This window comes from Mesocricetus auratus, unplaced genomic scaffold (genome assembly GCF_017639785.1).
Source record: "Mesocricetus auratus isolate SY011 unplaced genomic scaffold, BCM_Maur_2.0 Super-Scaffold_100010, whole genome shotgun sequence".
Taxonomy (NCBI): Eukaryota; Metazoa; Chordata; class Mammalia; order Rodentia; family Cricetidae; genus Mesocricetus; species Mesocricetus auratus.
Window position 1 is genome coordinate 7,852,230 of NW_024429194.1, and position 19,485 is coordinate 7,871,714.

Consider the following 19,485-nt stretch of genomic DNA (forward strand, 5'->3'; position numbering starts at 1 on the left):
CCTCATATCATCTACCTGCGGGTGTAACCAGCGTCCATTAACCTCACCTGAGTCATTATGCTCTGAAAAGACAGAAGGAAAGCCCCACTCGTTCAGAGAATTAGCTGAGGTTCTCCGGGGCATCTCACACATTACCTTATGAAGCTTACAATAAAAAGAAAGAGCAAGCAAAGGCCACAGAGTTTGGTTTTGCTAGAACTGTCTCCTGAACTATATAATAAGCTCTACTAGTGAAATGTAAAATGATAGGAGTTTGAGTATTTTACAAGAAAAATTTATACTCACAATAATTGAGCTGACTATATACACCTCCATCTTCACTATCTCCATTTCTCCTCGGTGACCCAGCTGTGCTCTCTCTCTCTCTCTCTCTCTCTCTCTCTCTCTCTCTCTCTCTCTCTCTCTCTCTCTCTCTCTCTCTCTCCCCCCTCTCTCTCTCTCCCTCCCTCCCTCTCTCTCTCTCTCTCCCCTCTCTCTCTTCGATTATTCTCCCTTTTTTCATTCCTCACTTTATTTTCTTACTGTTTTTTGTTATTCTCACATAGCATCTCACTAACAGATCCCAGATCACCCGATGTTTGATCCTCCTGCTTCAGCACCTTGAGTGCTGAGACTATTGGTAGATGCTGCTTCCAAAATGAAGTCTTAACCTGTCTTAAATCTTTGTATGTGTGGCTAAGTATTTGAGAGAATTTTTTAAATACAGAAATGCTGCGGATTAACCCTTCTTGTGTGCTAAATGTGCTGCCCTCATTGTTAGTAAAAAAAAAAAAAATGCTGATGTTCCAATAGCTAGGCAGGATTTTGGGGACAGAGAGACTGCTGGGAAGACTCAGAGGGGACTGAGTCTGAGGAGCCAAGAGCCAGACACGGAGAGGAAACAGGAGGTGCAAATGAAAGAGAGGTGACACCAAGTGGCAGAATGTAGATTAATATAAATGGGTTAATTTAAGTTGTAAGAGTTAGTAATATGCCTAAGCTATTGGTCAAGCATTTGTAATTAATATTAAGTCTCTGTGCATTTATTGGGGAGCCAGTGGTCCAGATGGAAAAGTCAGACTACAAATGGCCTCCACCATCGAACAACATTGATCTGCATAAGACCTGAGAAAGCTTAAAAAAAAAAAAAGATTCTACGAACACAAAAAAACAAACCAAGTGAAATTTCCTGATAACCATCTTTTCCTGGGCAGGCTCAAAACTAGCAACAAACAGAGGTATCCTTTAAGAGGTGGCTTCCTTGGCTTGGCGCTAGCAGCAAACACAGTGTGGTTCTCTTAAGAGGTCCTGCTACTCCATGACAGCATGGACCCAACAGCTTTCCCAGAGCTGGGGCAGTAACCATGGCTTCCAGCAGTACCTCCACCATTCAGCCAAGCTCTCAGGGAACCAAGCAGGGGGGAGCCATCAGCCAGCCACCATGCACCATCAAAGTGAGCAGTGCCTGCAGCTGCCATAGCAGTGTAAGATTCATCTCGTGTGATCAAAAAACAATACAGATGTTCAGTAAAGACAGATCCAGGTGGAAAAATATCTCTAAACAGGTTGCAATGTGTTTAAAAATATGCATAGACTTAGGAGAGAAAAAGGAAAGGGTAGAGACAGTTACAGATTAAAAAATAATTTAAAAATAACAAAGTCCATAAAAAGAATAAAGTAAAATAACAATTGCCATGTCTCGAAAAACAAAAAAATAAATAGAAATTTAAAAATAATAATAAGCCACATAAAGGTGGAAAATAGACAGAAAGTCTGGATTCTGTATGTTATTGGGTTGTCTTTAGATTTTCTGATTGCTAATAAAGAAATGACAGCTGCTAAAACACATTGGATTATGAAAACTCCTCAATTAAAACAACCTATCCTAGCAATAGTGGAGAGGATGCCTGAACTGGCTGTTCCCTGTAATCAGATTGGTGAATACCCTAACTATCATCACTGGGCCTTCATCCAGTAACTGATGGAAGTAGATGCAGAGATCCACAACCAAGTGCCAGACTGAGCTCTGGGAATCCAGCTGAAGAGAGGGAAGAGGGACTATATGAGCAAGAGAGGTTAAGATCATAATGGAGAAATCTACAGAGACAGCTAGTGAAGACTAATGAACTCAAGACCAACCACTGTGGAGACTCCGGGAGACTGAACTAAGCCCTCTGTATGTGGAAGACAGTTGTGAAGCTTGGGTTATCTGAGTGGACCCTGGCAATAGGACCATGATCTATCCCTGGTGCATGAGTTAGGTTGATGGAGCCCATTCCCTGTGGTGGGATGCCATGCTCAGTCTTAATGTCAGCAGGAGGACCTTGGTCATGCTGCAACTTAACAGGGCAGAGTTTGTTGACTCCCTATGGGAGCCCTTACCTGTTGGGAGGAGTGGATAGGGGTAAGCTGGAGGGGGGTAAGGGGGGCTGGAGGAAGGGTGAGAGGGAGAAATTTTGTTGGAATGTAAAATGAAATTAAAATAAATAAATTTAATAGAACAATATTTTGACTTTAAAATGGAAGTCAAAAGATATATTACTTCAGGGAAGAGATTTTGCTTTTTTCTCTACAGGAAATGAGAGGCTGTGGATTTATTCCAGGTTAAAGATGATCAGGCTTGATCAAGGAAGACCCCCTGAAAATCCTGACTACTGACAAAAAGAAATAAACCTAGAAGAACTACAAGACACATGATATATATTTTACCTGCTCAAACATAAAACAAAAAATCATTTTTGGCTACCTTGTATACATCACACAGTCTACACTTGTACCAACACAGCTATGTATGTTACCTTTAAAAGTTTATGTATTTTCGGAGCAAGAAGACCAGACACAGATGAAAACAAATGACCCAGGTGATCCAGCATCTCAAAGTGCCTCTATTACAGTCTCCTCAGATTCTGCATCCAGAACAGCTTCAAAGATGCTGGCTAAGATGGTCCAGCCTCACAGAATACTCCAGTCAGGAGTTGACAATAATCCCAAATTTTCTAAGGGTCCCCCAAAGATGCTAGTTGTCCCCACATAACAGAAAGAAGTATAGAATAAATGCACTCACATTCCCAAATTATGGATTTTGGATATTTGTCACCATTTAAGGAGGGTTAGATACAAGTTATCATGGTCAGAGAAAAAAACTAAACAAAGGAGTTAAATTCAAAGATCTCTTTCTAAAGAAAAATGGGGATTATAATATAGAAAAATGATGAGATAAAAGGTTAGATTATCAAATCTGCTTTAATCCAAAACACCTGTTAATCTCAAAATATTTTGCATTGCTATGGATTTTGGTGTATTGATACAAATTTAAAACTACTTTTGTTATGATGTTTCTACTCTGGGGTATTGTATTTATACAACTCATTTAAAATGTAATGTACAATTAAGAAATACAGATTAAGTCATCTATAATAGCCAAAACTATAGTCATGTTAGGTATGATTCCAAGGTCATACACAGATATATTTCAATATACATATGGTCTTCAAACACTTCAAAGGCCTACAGAATATGACATTTAACATGTTTAATAACCTAAGACTTTTCTTGACAGGGAGACACATCTGCTCCTGACATCACTGATTTGCTTCAAAAAAAGGATGGTGGGCATTGAAGAACCTACATAAGGAGTTTGCTCTCTTTATGGCAAAAGCTAGCCATTTGGGCAAGAAACTGCCCTTGCCTTGCCTGATGACAGTATGCTGCACAAACTGGACAAAGAAAAGTGACTGCCAAACTTTGCCAAGACAGGGTAGGAAGTCCTTCAAAATATCCTTGTTCACAAAAAGGTCTGTCAGATATTCTAGGCCTGTAGGCCAAAGATGGGTACCCTAACATTGCAAAGGACCCTTGGATGACTGTCCGGCAGCCAAATGTCCCTGTCATTAGTTAACATTGCACCCTTCTGGGGTCTTTGGCAGAGTTAAAGACTAAATAATTATACTTAAAGTTTTCCTTAGTCATGATAAAAAGTAAAGTAGATATAAAACTTTAGACTCACAAATGTATGACAGATAACAGAATATCCTTCTCTAAATTTGCCAAGTACAAATGGACTGGATATTGTAACTGTGATTCTTACTTGGTAACTGTTTTGCTATACTTTTACTATGCTAAAGTTAAAACCTTCCTTTTAAATAAAAAGGGGTAAATGCTGTGGGCTAATTCTTCCGTACACTGTGAAAATGTGCTGCTCTTGTTGTTAATAAAAGCTGATTGGCCAATAGCTAGACCTGATTTTTCAGGACAGAGAGAATGCTGGGAAGAAGGAGGGGATGGGGCGGAGTCTGTGGAGCCTTTAATGTAGCTCAGTGTAAATGGGTTAATTTAAGTTGTAAGAGCAAGTTAGTCATGTGATTAATATTCAGTCTCTTCACATTTATTGCAGAGCCGGCGGTTCAGATGAGAAACCCCAAATATAGAGAAAAATATGAGAAAATGAAGCAACCAGTCCCTCAGCATATTAAGCATCAGGCATGTGGCACAGACCACTGAAGACAGTGGGTCTTAGGTCTCTTTACGTCTATTTTGCAAAGTGCAAAAGCCACATTGCAACCTTCTTTGACTAATCTCACCTAACTTAGAGACAAACACTAGTGTAAATTGTGTGCTGGCTAGTTTTATGTCAGCTTGACACAAGCTGACACAGGAACCTCAATTGAGAGAATGTATCCATCAAATTGGCCTGTGGGGAAGCCTGTGGTACATTTTCTTGACTGATGATTAATGTGGTAGGCTCAGTTTCCTGTAGGCACTACCACCCCTGGGCTTGGCGGTCCTGGGACTTTGCAAGCCATGGGATCAAACAAGTAAGCTGCACTCCTCCACAGTCTCTGCACCAGTATCTGCCACCAGGTTCCTGCCTTGAGTTCCTGTCCTGACTTCACTTAGTGCTGGACTGTCACATAGAAATGCAAGATGAAATAAAACTTTTCTCCCCATGTTGCTTCTGGCTAAGGTGTTTCATCACAGTGACAGAAACCTAAGATAAGTTGTATCCCCCTCTTTGCTTTTATAACTTCACATGCATGAATATGTTTATTAAAAAACAATTTGGTAAGTATATATTGCCCCTTAGATTTATGTGAGTGGTGTCATGCCATAACAGTCTGCATTATAACATCATTAAACTTAAAAATAAGCCAGGAATGAAAATTTAACACCCCAAATTAAAGGTAATGGAGTAGATGCATAAGGTAATACTTTGAAGGACAAAACTGACTCACAACTGAGCGAGACCCACAACGACAGGAGTGGGCAGAGGGCATCCCCTGGAAAGAGGCGGTAGATGAGACAAGCATTGGAAGAGAAGGAATGGGTTCGAACACCACAATAGTGGAAAGGCATCAATGGGCAGCAACCTCACAAGCGGGAGGTTGTTATCTGAACACCTATGGAGTACACAGGCTAGTCCTGGCTGGAGAAGAGCAAAGCTATGGAGGACAGTAAGGCTAACACAGGGAGACTACCAATGCTAGATTGAACTTGCATAGTTACTGACATGGAGCACTTTAAAAATGCCCATGTTGGCAGTATTGGCACATGCCTTTAATCCCAGCACTTGGGAGAAATACGCAGGCGGATCTCTGTGAGTTTGAAGCCAGCCTGGTCTACAGAATAAATTCCAGGACAGGCTCCAAAACAATACAGAGAAACCCTGTCTTGAAAAACCAAAAACCAAACCAAAACAGCAACAAAAATTCCTCATGTCAAAATGGCTGTCTGTCCTGAGGTCCTAGGGAGCTTTAGTCTTCTCCAGCCTCGTGTCGTTGCACACCTGTTTCCTCAGCAAGACAGTCCCGAGGTTGTTCCCTCACCTGCATCTCACAGGGCTGTCTCAGACACGCCTGCCTGGGCATACTTCCCTGACATGCAGCATATGTGCCCCTCTAGGACCCGGCTCCCCTTCTCACACACTCTAGCATTATCCTGAGCTCCCCTCCAGCATAGACTTCAGGTCTGTGGTTTGTAATCTTTTAAATTGTCTTCCCCACTATATGACAAACTCATTGGTTAAAAAGGACTGTGACACATTTGTCTTTTTGCTCCAGGGTATAGCACAAAACCTGCTTTGTAGAGGTACTCAATTAATGCCTAAATGTACCAATTAATGTGTCAATTAATCAATGGTTAATGAGGAGGTTCTGGTTTTTTAATATTTTTGTGTAAATATTATGTACTTAGGCTAGGAAAATAATTATTTTCATGCATCTTGACTTTTAGAGCAGGTACCAGGAGAAAAAACAAATCATAGTCACAACACAAAAGAACTGTCAATAATATATGAGATTAGTCATATAAATTATGAAGTCAAGGAATTATTTATTCTGCAGCTGTGAAAAACTTCATGCCTTTCTGTCTACAGAAAAGAAAAGGCATAAGCACTTTGAGGTAACTAGCTGGAATATTTCAACCATATCATCTCCAAAAAGAATGTAGCATAGAAAGATTCTATAAATCATTTTACATTTCCCATAAAGCTCTTAAAATAAAAATCCACTCATCCACTCGTGGAATATATCTGTGTTTTCTGGTCCCACGAATGCTTAAACAAGTCAGATGTCCCTATTCTTACTGGAGCTCTCATGGGTGGGAAAATACAGGCACAAGATGAACAAGGGAACAAACGACAGTATCTGAGGGCCGCAACTACATGGAAGATTAAGAAACCGATGTAGAAAACCACAGCCAGTGAGGACCTGCTGTTGGATATGCTCACAAGCCCCCTCAGAGGAGATGTGTGACCCTGACCACAGAGCAGAGCTAACAGCACCCAAAGCCAGGGCAGCTGCAGAATGGCCCAAAAAACGACAGCAACTGAGGGAGGAGGACCATGGGTGGAGGTCACAAGGGTCTGTAGTGCTCAACTGTCCTTTCGGGAAGCCCAGATAATTTTCTAATGATAAAAAACCCATTAAATATGTTCTCTCCTTTCTCAAGGCTTAACATTCCTATTTTTTTATGTTGGATTACTTACTATCGGTATCCTCCATGAGAGAAGAGACCTTGATTTTTGGCATGGTTCTATTCCTCACTGTTCCAATACATAATACATACATACATACATACATACATACATACGTGTGTGTGTGTGTGTTGGGACAGTGAGAATAGAGTCACGCCAAAAATATTTATATGTTTATATGCCCACATATGCATACACATATACACATGTATATTTTTAAATAAATGAATAATCAAGTGACAGCTTCATTTAATACAACTATGCAGCATTGACGGGGGATGTCCTTCTGTATGCTGTGAATTGTGTTTCTCTTATTGGTTGATGAATAAAGCTGTTTTGGCCAATGGACAGGCAGGATGTAGTCAGGCTGGAAATGGAAACAGCCATAGAGAAAGGTAGTAGGTGGAGTCAGGGAGATGTCATGTAGCTGACGAGGAAGCAAGCAGGCTCAGACATCACTTTAGGCCAAGACCACATGGAGATACACAGATTAATAGAAACAGGTTAATAATTAAGAGAGAATGAGTCCATCCCCTCCTCTTCCTTATAAGGGGTCACGTCCACACACCTGAAGCCACACCCTAAGATGTGACCCCCCACCCCAAGTCCACTGGCAGAACAAGATGCCACTACATAGTATATCATCATCGCATAGGTGGGGAAACTGATTTGTCCACAGCTGGTGATCTAGTTAGTTTTTACTGTCCACTTGGCTCACTCTAAGGACATCCGGGAAGAGGAGCCTGTGGGATATCCCTGGGGCATCAGCTCGGTTTCCGGTTGATGCAGGTAAGCCCAGCCCATTGCAGGAGCGCCGGCCTTAGTCGGCCTGCACATGCGCTGTCTAAGAAAGCTGGCTGAACTTGAACCGGTTGAAGGACCCGTTAGCCTTTGCCCATGGTTTATGCTCCAATGCATGCCTGTTCCTGTCTTGATTTCTCTCGGGGATAGCTTGTCACCTGAGTGCAAGGATAACGACCCCGTCCTCCCCACACTACTTTCGGTCGGAGTGCTTTATTACCACAACAGAATGAAACTACAGCTGTTGGCATGTCCGCTCCTTTGGTTCTAACAATCAAAGCGCCCCTGTCTGTGACCCTGGCCCAGCCTCAAGTCTGAGCAGACAGTGACTGCAGCTTCCCTGTGCCCGGCCCATAACGTGATGATCCCTGACAGACACAGTGCAGACCCTTGGTGCCTGCTGGTCTTGGTCCCCACCCCACAGAGACGTCCAGGTGGCCCTTATGCGCAGCAAGGCACCGTCCTGCCTCACCCTCCTCCCAAGGCGGTCGGTCATGCCAGCAGCGGCCTGGGCTGCCTCCTCCTCCTCCTCCTCACTCCCGCCTCTCTTTTCTCTTGATCTTTTCTCAGTAGACTCAAAAATGCAGGCCACACCGAAACCAGGGAGTGTTGAATAGTTCATCTCCTTTGATGCCGATCCCTAGCTGCCTACATTCTTCAAGAAAAAGGCTGCCTAGTTCTGCCGGAAACCTCTTGGTGGTGCCTGACCTTTGCGGTTTGATCTTTTCTCGGCCTGTCTTTGCAATTCTCTCGAATGGCTTTCCCTTCCTCTGCACGGAAAGCTGAAGTATTTGGGGAGAGCGTCATCGGTCCTGTCTTCCCCCCACCACAAGTTAACAAGAACTGAATTTGGCCCAGCTCAGCAACAAATCCAGTACATTCCCATTCTGCTCACCCCTACCCACCTTCCAGCAATGCCTTCTTCTGAATCTGGGGAGAGCATAGCAGGAAACAGAAATGTAAGTATGGATGGTTCAGAAAGCCCAGGAATCCCCATTGCCCTTTGAGGGTAAGCCTCCATTCAGCAACTCTGATGAACGAAAGTGAAGAAAATACAATGTAACAAACCGCAGGGTGTTCTCCTTCTGCCCTCTGGTTTCCATGGAGCCCTGGGCGCCCTGTGGGGAGTGAGATGAGATGGATACAACTCACTTCCCAGACAAAAGCAAGATTTCAGACTCCGTCCAGACTGTGTCCTCCCCCACCCCTCCCCCACCACACCCGCACCGCCTTCTAAACCAGGAGCCTGGCTCTCTGCCTTCCTCCTCCTGGGGTCACGACCAAAGGCTCCGTGGATTTTAAGGTACTAACTGAAGTTGACTTCTTTCCTGTTTGCTCTCCTTTTCCCTCCCTCATCAAAGAAGCTAGGCCTGTTCTTTGATTTATCGCCTTAGGACAGATTCTCATCCAAGTCCACAACAGGAATTGCACTGGAGGTTTTCCTTTGTGATCTTTTAACTTTAAATCCACGGAGACTTGGGGGTGGGAGGGGCTTGGAGAAGTAGAATGTGCAGAAGGGAACTCTTGTGGCTTGTGGGGGAAAAAGATCTTCATATAAGGGAGAAGGGACTTGCTCTGGGATGGTGCCATGGGGCATAAAACCATCATAGAGGTGTTTGCGTGGGTACATAGAGGCAGGACCTCAGCACAGAGTGGTGGCTTCACCAAAGCTACCCATGTCTCCCATATCAGATATCAGGGGACCCTGGAGAGTTGGCTAACCAGGATGCCAAGGGTGAAAACAGAAGTCTGAAAGTCAAAGGGCATCCGGTTTGGAGGAGCTCCGGAGATGAGGGAAGAATCCCAATCACAGTGATGGAATGCAGGAGCAGAGACCCGAGTTGAAAAATCAAAATTATATTTCTTCTGCAAAGGAGTCTAGGGAAGTATCTGTCTTAGGCTTAGACAATTTCTTAGTTTTTAACATGGGCTTTTCTCCATTCTCTTAAGTCTGCCTGGGGCAGGTTGCCTCATGACCACGCACTGCCAGTCATGATATTTTACCCCTAGACCCAGCTGGTACCAGTGGCTACTCCCTGGTTTACGAGGAGGTAGAAGCTAGTGTTCAGTCTGAAGGACCAAAGCCTACTGTGTGAGTGACTTGGTTTTGTTTTGTTATCTTTTGGTCACATGCTCCCATAATGACAGTCATTGTCTCTATTGAATTGGCAATGTCTCACCAAAGATAATCTGAGCTACCCGTGTCATCTTCCTCCTCTACAAAGAACTGCTTTCCCAAAGATCCTGGTGCCAACACTCTTCAGTGTTCTCTACTCTCTTCAGCACCAGAGCCTTAGCAGGACTTTGCTGAGGAGCACAGGTCATGCCCGGCCAGAAGAGGGAGTGGCCGAAGCTGAAGACCAGTGCCATTACGAGATGTGAAGCTTCAAGTGTTTACTAAGAAAAACAATTGGCTGCCCAAACTCGCACAAGATGAGGTCATCACACTCACAGACCCATGCCCAAGAGGATATAGGGCACTAGATACATAATAGGAATATCCTTAAAATTACTGGGTAATACTTTTCCCTACCCTGTGGTTTATACTTTAAGAGGGCTTTACTGTTAAACAATAAACGAGATCCTGCTTGACTTGACTCCCTGTTGCATCTGATTGTCTCCGGGTTCCAGGGAGGCCACAGGATGGGTGAACAGCGCACTCTTCACTCTCCAACCTCGACACATGGGTCTGTAGAGACCCCAACAGGACTTTACTAATCCTTGTTTATTCTACCTTAATTCGTATGATACAGTAGACATTTAGTGACCACTTAAATGAATATGTTTGAGCAATGAATAAAGACTTCAAAGGAAGAGGCACTATTAGGTGTGGCCTTGTTGGAGGAAGCATGTCACTGTGGGGACCAGCTTTGAGGTCTCGTATGCTCAAGCTTCCCTCAGTGTGACAGTCAGTTGACTTCCTGTTGCCTGGAAGACGTAGTCCTCTCAGCTCCAGCACCACGTCTGCCTGCACACAGCCAGGCTCCCCTTCATGATCATAATGGACTGAACCTCTGAAACTGTGAGCGAGCCACCCCCAATTAAGCATTTTGTTTATAAGAGTTGCCGTGGTCACGGTATCTCTTTATAGCAATAGTAAACCCTAAGACAGACCCAAATAACATGCATTTTGCTGTCTAAACTTAGTATTGGTAAGTTCTAATATTTATAATTAAGATCTATTTGTTGGGGAAAGACCTACATTTAATATCCATCTTAATTTCATTATTTTCTAACATTTATATATTGTCCTTCCATGTAAATTTGTTTGGATCTTGTCTTGAATAAATGCTAGCATTACTAGAGGTAAGCTGACAACAGCAGGGCATTTGTTACAATACACTACCTGTCAACAGCCTTTCAACCTCTATTCAGCCTGGGAAGCCAACCAAGGTCAATGACTGCTATCTGATAAAGTCAAAAGATCTTTCAAATTAATGCTACTACAATCACTGATTTGCAAAACTGCTCTCTGGAAAGAAAAAATAAATAAAACAGTTGATGCTTCAGTTGAGATACTCATTCTTTCTTGGAGAAATTGCATTTGATCTTGACAGTTAGCCAAAAGTTCTATGTCACCTTTCAAGCACTACAACAGTATTCAACAAAGGGGGGTTGTTTCAGAGGCTGTGTTCATTAGATTACATCTCAGAGACACAGAGATGGCTACCTTTGGTCATTAATGACCGGAAACTTAAACTCAAGAAATTGTGAGAATCTATAAATATGACACTACCATCTAATGGTTGTGTGGCAAGCCTCAAAGCTAGCATCCTCCAACAAGGCAAAGGAGACTGGCCTTCTGCACCGAAAGAGAGCAAAAGAGGGAAGCAGGATGCTCACTGAGTTCTCCATGCCTTCTCTTATCCATGTTTGGACCTAACAAATGGCACTTTAAATATTCATAAAAGTAAAAAGAAGGTGCCTGGTGCATCCTCTAGATGGTTCTTTAACTCACTCGCTGCCCATCTGTGCTGTTGGGGAAAGGTAGCAGGATCTGGAGAGATAGCTCCATTCATGAAATACCTGCCATATAAGCATGGAGACCTGAATTTGATCACAAGCCTGCACATAAAAAGTTCAGGAGCTAGAGCGGTGACTCAGCAGTTAAGAGCACTGACTGTTCTTCCACAGGACCCGGGGTTAATTCCCAGAACCCACATGGAGGCTCACAATCATCAGTAACCATAGTTACAAGAGATTCCAGACAATCTCTTCTGGCCTCTGCAGGTACCAGGCATGCAAATGGTGCACAGATTTACTTACAGGCAAAACATCTATATACATTAAAAAAAATTTAAACTAGGTAATCTTATACAGTGGCAATTCCAATCTCTGGCGCCAACAGGCTAGCCTCTGTTAATCCACAAGGCCCAGGTCCCACTGAGAGACCTTGTCTCAAAAAAACAAAACAAGGTACACAGCTCCTGGGAACAATGTCGTTTTTTTTTTATTTTTACATAGATTAAATAAATTTAGAGTCTACCTTTTGTTGCTTCTTCATAACCACAATAGTTTGCTCTTATGAATATGTCTTGACCACCAGTTTGCACTCACATTGTCAACATCCCAATGGAGCAGATACTACACAGCACTTCACTTTGTATAATTCTGGAGCTACCAACAATTCCAGGGATTTACTTAGAATGCATTCTCAGATACTAGCCACTCACCTGCACAGAACTTCTAAGCCAGGAACCCAGCATCCGTGCAAACCAATGCGCTCTGACTGGTTCTGCCCAGGCAATTAGCCCTGGGACTTACAGACAATGTTTAAAAGTTTTCTCCTGTGATCTTATTTCATCCTGTGCTACCTACAGACAATGTTTAAAAGTTTTCTCCTGTGATCTTATTTCTTCCTGTGCTACCTGAAACAGAAATTACCTTAACGTTTCTCCATCTACAGCTTGCAGATCTAAGTCGCTTGTCTCCTTCTCTGGAGATGTTTTAGGCAGTGGGACATCTGCTGGGTAAATGCTCTCACACGGAGAAACTCTCCACAGCGCTCCACAGCAAAAAGTGGGTTCTGGAAAAAAGAAAGATAGGTTTCAGAATATCTTCCCAAAGGAGACACTCAGTAAACCAGGGAAGACTTTAACATCACTTAGATGAAATGATGGCCTTGCTCTGGTCTCATTGCACAGGGTCCTCTTCTGCACTTTCTTACTCATGACTCAAACCCTAAGTGCCATAATGGTTCTCAGTGTCTCGTGCTGGTAGGACAAGGAGGATATTGACCCTGATAAAACACTTGATAAAAAGAGTAAGAAAAGTACATATAACTCAGGCCGAAACTTTCACAAAATACGTAAAGGCAAACAAATCAATTAACAGACACAATGATGGCCAGGATACATCTACTTGCATAGGCAAAGCTGCATGCATCTACTGAAATGTTAGCAGTTTTATTGCTAAGATATATATTAAGTGACAGTTTGGATTATTAATTTAGTTATTATATTTTCGTATTTTTTTTACAATAGCAAATTGTATTTTGAAATAAGCTCACCCGAACTAGACCAAGACTGGTGAACTGCTTTTTCTATTTTTTTTCAGCTAGTTCATCTTTGGCTTATAGAGCCATTACTGATTTTATATGTTGATTTCATATAACGTAACTGAAATTGCCTTTCTTTAAAAAGGGACCTTTTCTGACAATACTTTTGTGAAGTCTGTAAGTTTTTCTGCACATTATTGTGCTACCTAACCAGGGGACCCCTGTGGTTTGTACAAATTTGTGTGTGTGTATGTGTGTGTGTACTCTGATGGGAAAAGAAGATGGTCTACAGATAAAAGAAAAGGCCAAAAATTTTCAAAATATCAGTCCACTCTGATATTAATGTGTGCTGGGTTCCTCTATCAACACGAGCTTTCTAGGAACAAATTTCGCTTATCTTTTAGAGAGGGGTGTTGCCACAATAGTGACCACAAAAGTCCCATTACCTTCTGTCTAAACCAGGCTTTGTGCTCTGTGGACCGAATTAGGCCCTCATGAAACTATTTAAAATACAATCAGTACGAACAACGCTAGTGAGATGGCTTAGCGCCAATGAGCCTGACAACTGAGCTCAACCCGAGAATCTGCCTGGTGGAGGGAGAAAACTGACTCCCCCAAGTTCTCCTCTGACTGCCACGTGTGTGCTGTGGCGTGTCAAGCTCATGCGCATACTCTTGTGTGTATGTATGTGTGCATGTGTGTATGTGTGTGTGTGTGCAAGCATATGCATGTGCATGTGTGCACATTGTGTATGCATGTATGTGCGTGCATGCATGCCTATGTATGTGTATGTGTGGGTATATATGCGTGCGTGCATGTGCACATGTGTGTGTGTGTGTGTGTGTACAGTGTCACTTGGACTTTTATCTGATTCACGTAGGCAGGAATGTTCTGAACACAGCTTGTCCCACTGACCCTATTTACAACTTTACAATGATATATTAGCTTCCCTTCCTGCCCAGAAATCTAACCCCCCCATTCTAAAGCCAAAAATTATACAGGAAGATCTTCTGTGCAGAGATCAAACCTGGCTTTCTCTGTACCTTTTATTCATGCTAGATGCATACAGCCTGCAGCCTACCTTTTCCCGGAGAGAAGGCGCCTCCCACGCAGGAGCTACAGAAACACCGCTTACATGGCCAGAAACCGGGTTTTACTCCTGCTTCCCTGTTGCCCTCAACAATTAGCCTAACTCAGGATATCAGACTGCCTTCATCCCGATGACACATAACTCCAAGACAGTGAGAACTGGCAGCTCAGAGCAGCCAGGAAATGTTCAGAACCCTCCAGGACGATTCCCAAATGACCTCTCACAGCAGAAGGCATCATCCTCACACCTAAGGACTCTAAGATGTGACTGCCTGAATCATCCATGGTTGGAGATTGTACAGGAATAGGAACACAGGGACCCTTGGGTTTTCCAGACATATCCATTTTACAGATATAGTGTAAGTCTTGAGCAACCAGAAGCTGGAAGGCCGGAACATTTAGATGGTAGCTTTTGGTTTGTGCTCTATCAACCTCACCAAAATCCAGTAGAGTGGCCAAGGGTCTGCCATGTTCTGGAATCAGGAAAGTGCAGGACACCAAACTGTGGACCAAACACCAGTCCAGACACTCCCTGCGATTCTGATTGTGAAGATGCCTCCAACCAGCTCCTTTTTCTCAATGATCATTTCATTAGTTACAATGAAGCAAAACTCCCTTGAAAAGACTTTAGGTCAAATGAAGTCTGGGATACATATCTCATACAAAAGCCAAATAGTTGATTCTCAAAATAAGCAGGAGTTAGGAATGAGAAACCCACCAGCACCGGCTTGTTTTCTGTTGCTGTAACAAAACAGCAAAACCAAAAGCAGCTTACAGAAGACTTTGTCTGGGCTTACAGTTCTGGAGGGCTAGATGTCCATCATTACTAGGAAGGCACTGGGAGCAGGAAAGTGAGAGAACAGATCTTAACCACACACAGGAAGTAGAGAGACACAACAGGCATTAAGGGCAAGGCTGTAAACCTGCAAAGCCTGCCCCATTGACATAACTTCCTCCACCAAAGCTTCGCTTCCTAAACATTCGGGGGCCTCTCCCACCAGAGACCAAGTGTTAACATGTAAGAGGCTACAGCGGACGCTTCTCACTCAAACGACAATCCCTCACAAGTCAAACAGTGTCTCTCCTCTGTCCTGTCTCTCCTTTCTCACTATTTTCATGTGGGCGATACCCTTCACCTCACTACTCTATAGGCCCAGGGGAAGTGTGTGCCCCTAAGTGTGAGCATCACTAAAACACCTGACCTGACAAGTGCTTCAAGGCCTCAGGTTGGCCATCTACACGGATGGGTTGGGTCAGTCAGCTGTGGTCTGGAACAGGAAGAGGGAGTCGATGAAGTTTATGCAAGCCAAGAAAGAGTGGGGAGCTTGACTGGGCATCAGGATGGACTTCTTTGGCTCGTCATAACGCCAGAATGTGTGGAGGCTAGCATTTAGCCTGCTTCAGTTCCATCACGTGAGGAGCTCAAACTTGTACTCCCTGGAGCAGTCCCTGCCTTATGCACTTTGAGAACCTTGAGTTCTGGTCGGCAGTCGCATCAACATGGCTCTGGGAGAACACTACTGAGCTCTTGGCCCTGGGAAGATCAGACGGCTGAGCCACAGAATTAACCCCTTGGTTACAAATGAAAGAGGTGAACTGTAGGACAAAAATAAAAAGTCTAGATACATGAACCTAAGACACCAAACACACCAATCCTCCTCTGAACCACCAAGTCCTGCCATCTCCCCCAGTGCTAAGTATCCAAGTGACTGTGATTCCCATGCCTCCCCCCCATCTTTAATTAACCCATCAAGGTTCCGGGGAGTCCTGCATTACTGCTGTACAAATGTTTCCAACGTTCCAAATATGATGCTGAGGTTATCAGATCGTCACCCTAAGAAAACAAAGGTCACCCTAAATATACAGCTTTGTCCCAGAGAATACACGCAGCCTGGTCTTGAGGAAGAGGAGACTTCTTGGGCATGCCGGGTCTGTTCACAGGTGTTTACACAGGGAGTGACGGCACGCCCCTGGCTGGCATGAGGACATTCGGTCTGCGTCAGATAAATGAGCCTTCGGTGGGATTTCTGAGCATCGTACCTTCACACTGGCTTACTTCTCACTTAGGCCCAAATCCCTTTTCTCCCTGCTTTGTATCTCCCTGAAAGTGTTTGGAAAATGATAGGGTTTCTTTCAATGACAGTTACTTCTGAATCAAGTACATTTAGCTACTGTCTTGGTGTTTTTCTAAATTACTGTCTTCAGCAAATGCTCAGATAAAACAGTCTTTTTATTATTCTGATGGAATTCAGCAAATGGTGTCTATGGGACTTTTGTTTTGGTGAAGTGCTCTGTTGCCCGGATACCCAGGGTGAAGATGTCAAAAGGAGACACATTGAAAGGACAAGCTATAGTGAATATTCCCAAGTCTGCTCCTTGAATGCTAATCACTTTGGTTTACCTGTGCCTTTCCTGTTTGTTATAGGAAAGATACTAGTACACAGTTTCAAAATAAACTGTCCACAGAACAGAAACACGTCCTATTAAAGAAGCCCATTTATAGCCAACTCTTATCCTTTTCTTTATTCTTATTTTGTTTAGATTATAGCATCCTGACCATTAGAGAAAAATACTGGGTTTTTTGGCATTAATGCATGTTGAGAGATGAAAGAGAGATGTATTTCTTCTCAACAACGTCAAGGCAAAGATGAGACACACTGGTGAGACAAATTAAGGTTGAGCCAAGTGAAGCAAGCACGGAGGAATGGCTCGAATTTGGTCTGTTTCCGTTACAAGCATCCATCAGGCATCTTAAGGTAAGCACCTGCTGGGTATATAGCACAGCACTAAGACTCGAGACGTAAACACAACTAAACACACTTGAGATTGAATGCTGGAAAACTCAACACCGGAATAATAAGACGGAAACCCCCATAAAACCAAATAGAGATACATGAACATTGTCTCAGTTGTCATATCAAAGACTATAGAAGCAAAAGGTTTATGGTAAGCAAATGGTAGCATGTGTCATGGTGTGCGAACAATTAATTTTTTACTTTCTGAATTCGTCTACCCTGACCACTTAAATATATTGTGTTATTAGGATGGTGGCTTGCCATACTGGATATTGTATGAAGTAGGTTCACACAGGCACAATATTTCAAGAATAAGGTATTGACTAACCATATACATCCTGCATGAGTGACACAGGCTTATGGAGGTATGGATGGCTGAGTGGGAAAAGTTCTCAAAAGTAACCATTTCAAAAGGGTTTAAGACACTGAGAATATTTAAGTCAAGAGAAGGGTAGACTATTGGCAAAATGCTATTCAAGTATTGAAGGCATCAACCAACCAAGAGTTAATGAGAGTTCAAATTATGTACTGATCTCTCATTACTCAAAACATAGAAACCTAAACGCTATGTTTTCCAAGAGAAAGTTTTGGTTATCTCCTCAATGACCATGCACTGCTAAGTCACAGCACATGGTACGGTGTCTGTGAAAAGCCTTCTTTCCCCATAAGAAAAGCAGAAAGACAATTCAGGGGCTAATCTACTGTCCCTTGCAGTTTGGATCTTTCTCTGTGCCAATGGCAAGTTCTCAGAGCACTGTGGGACGATGGGAGCCAGCACCTGGGAAGGAGCTACCACCACAGGAAGACAGGGCACCATGGATTCTGGAACATTTTCATAACTGAAATTGAGAAGAAGAATGAAGTCCAGTTTTCAGAAAGTACAAAGAAAAAAGTCAACACAATATGGAAATTATGCCCCTCACAATCTTTTAAAGTATGGACAAGTCCAAATGAAGCCCATCTGTGTCCATGAAGGCTGGCCGTGACGGAGGAACTAATGTCTGTCCTTCATCCCTTCATGATGCCAGCTTGACTCTCAAAATACCTTGAATGAAACTGTGATCAAGACAAGGGACATCAAGATTCCTAGGAAAGTACCCGACCATGAAACGTCACCAAAGCGAGAGCCAATCTAGAGGAATGTATGAGTGTCAATCAGTTTTTAATAAGAAAAAGATAAATCATCCGACACACTGTCTTCACCATAAAATTATCAACATTCTATAGAGCAAGATAAGGGTAAGTTGCTAATACATGTTTTAGAAAATTCAATCAATAGCTATCATGCTAAAGTTTTCAAATAATTTGAGGAAAAATGGAATATGCAATCATATAAATATGATTGAATATTAATAAACCATGCCAAGACCTTAACATAGATCTCATTTTAGTGGTAGAATTAAATATATTTCCTATGATAAACTTGGTGATGAGGGCTATTAAACGAAATTTTTGAAGGCTTTACTTCTCAATCTATCCTTATTCAGAGAAGGTAATAAGTAGGTCATAAAGAGAGGAGAAAGGGGAGTCCTTTCCTTTGGACATTTATACTTAGCAGACACATCATGTTGCTTCAGTATAACTCCTGTTTAACCAGCTGCAAATGGCTGCCTGAGCATGGTTGTGTCTGGACTGATTTTTCTAGTGGTCTTGCCAGTTTGGCAACCTAGTTTCATTTGCTTCATAGTTAGTAAACCCAGATCCCCAAACACCTCTGCTTTTCCACAGAAATGCTGCTTCAGAGGAAGCTAAGCTTGTCTCAGAGAACATGAGAGAAGGAATAGCACAGAGAAAAGCCCCCAGACATGAAATATGGAGAGAGACCCCAAACACATTGTGGAGAATCCCCGAACAATTATTAAGCAGCCCTGAGTGGAAATGATTGCCCAGCTGCATTTCAAATCACCATTCTTCTGGCTTGCAACAGAGTTATTTCTAACTAGCTTCTCCTTTTCCCTCAAGCTTGCTTCTTTTACTGAATTCTCTATCCCACTCCATTTCTCCCCCCCCCTCTTCTTACACACACACACACACACACACACACACACACACACACACACACACACGGGGAGAGAGAGAGAGAGACTACACTCAGTGAAGAGACATGACATATAAACAAATGCATTAAGTCCCTAGTGGAACCCAGGTATTTGTAGATGTTTATACATGCATGTACATGCTTATATAGATATATAAGTAGAAAAGCAAATAGATACCTAGAAAATTGATTGATAGATGGTAGATAGATAGATTATAGATGAGATAGATGATATATAGATGATAGATGGATAGACAGACAGATGATAGGTAGATGATAAATTGATAGATTAATGATATAGACAGATAATAGTTTG

The 19,485-nt window shown here is 42.7% G+C and overlaps 1 long non-coding RNA gene across 7 annotated transcripts in view; it reads right to left on the reverse strand.

The window, feature by feature from the left end:
• The window catches only part of LOC121142725, a 190,919-nt gene that overhangs the window by 115,222 nt on the left and 56,212 nt on the right, over nucleotides 1–19,485 (reverse strand). For 4 of the 7 annotated variants that reach the window (XR_005879772.1, XR_005879767.1, XR_005879770.1 and 1 more), the window contains exons 2-3: nucleotides 12,635–12,776; nucleotides 8,656–8,868 (exon numbers count right to left, since the gene is read on the reverse strand). This is a non-coding gene — a long non-coding RNA (uncharacterized LOC121142725). The remainder of the gene's footprint in view (nucleotides 1–8,655; nucleotides 8,869–12,634; nucleotides 12,777–19,485) is intronic. The other 3 variants (XR_005879769.1, XR_005879771.1, XR_005879773.1) reach the window with 2 other exon arrangements.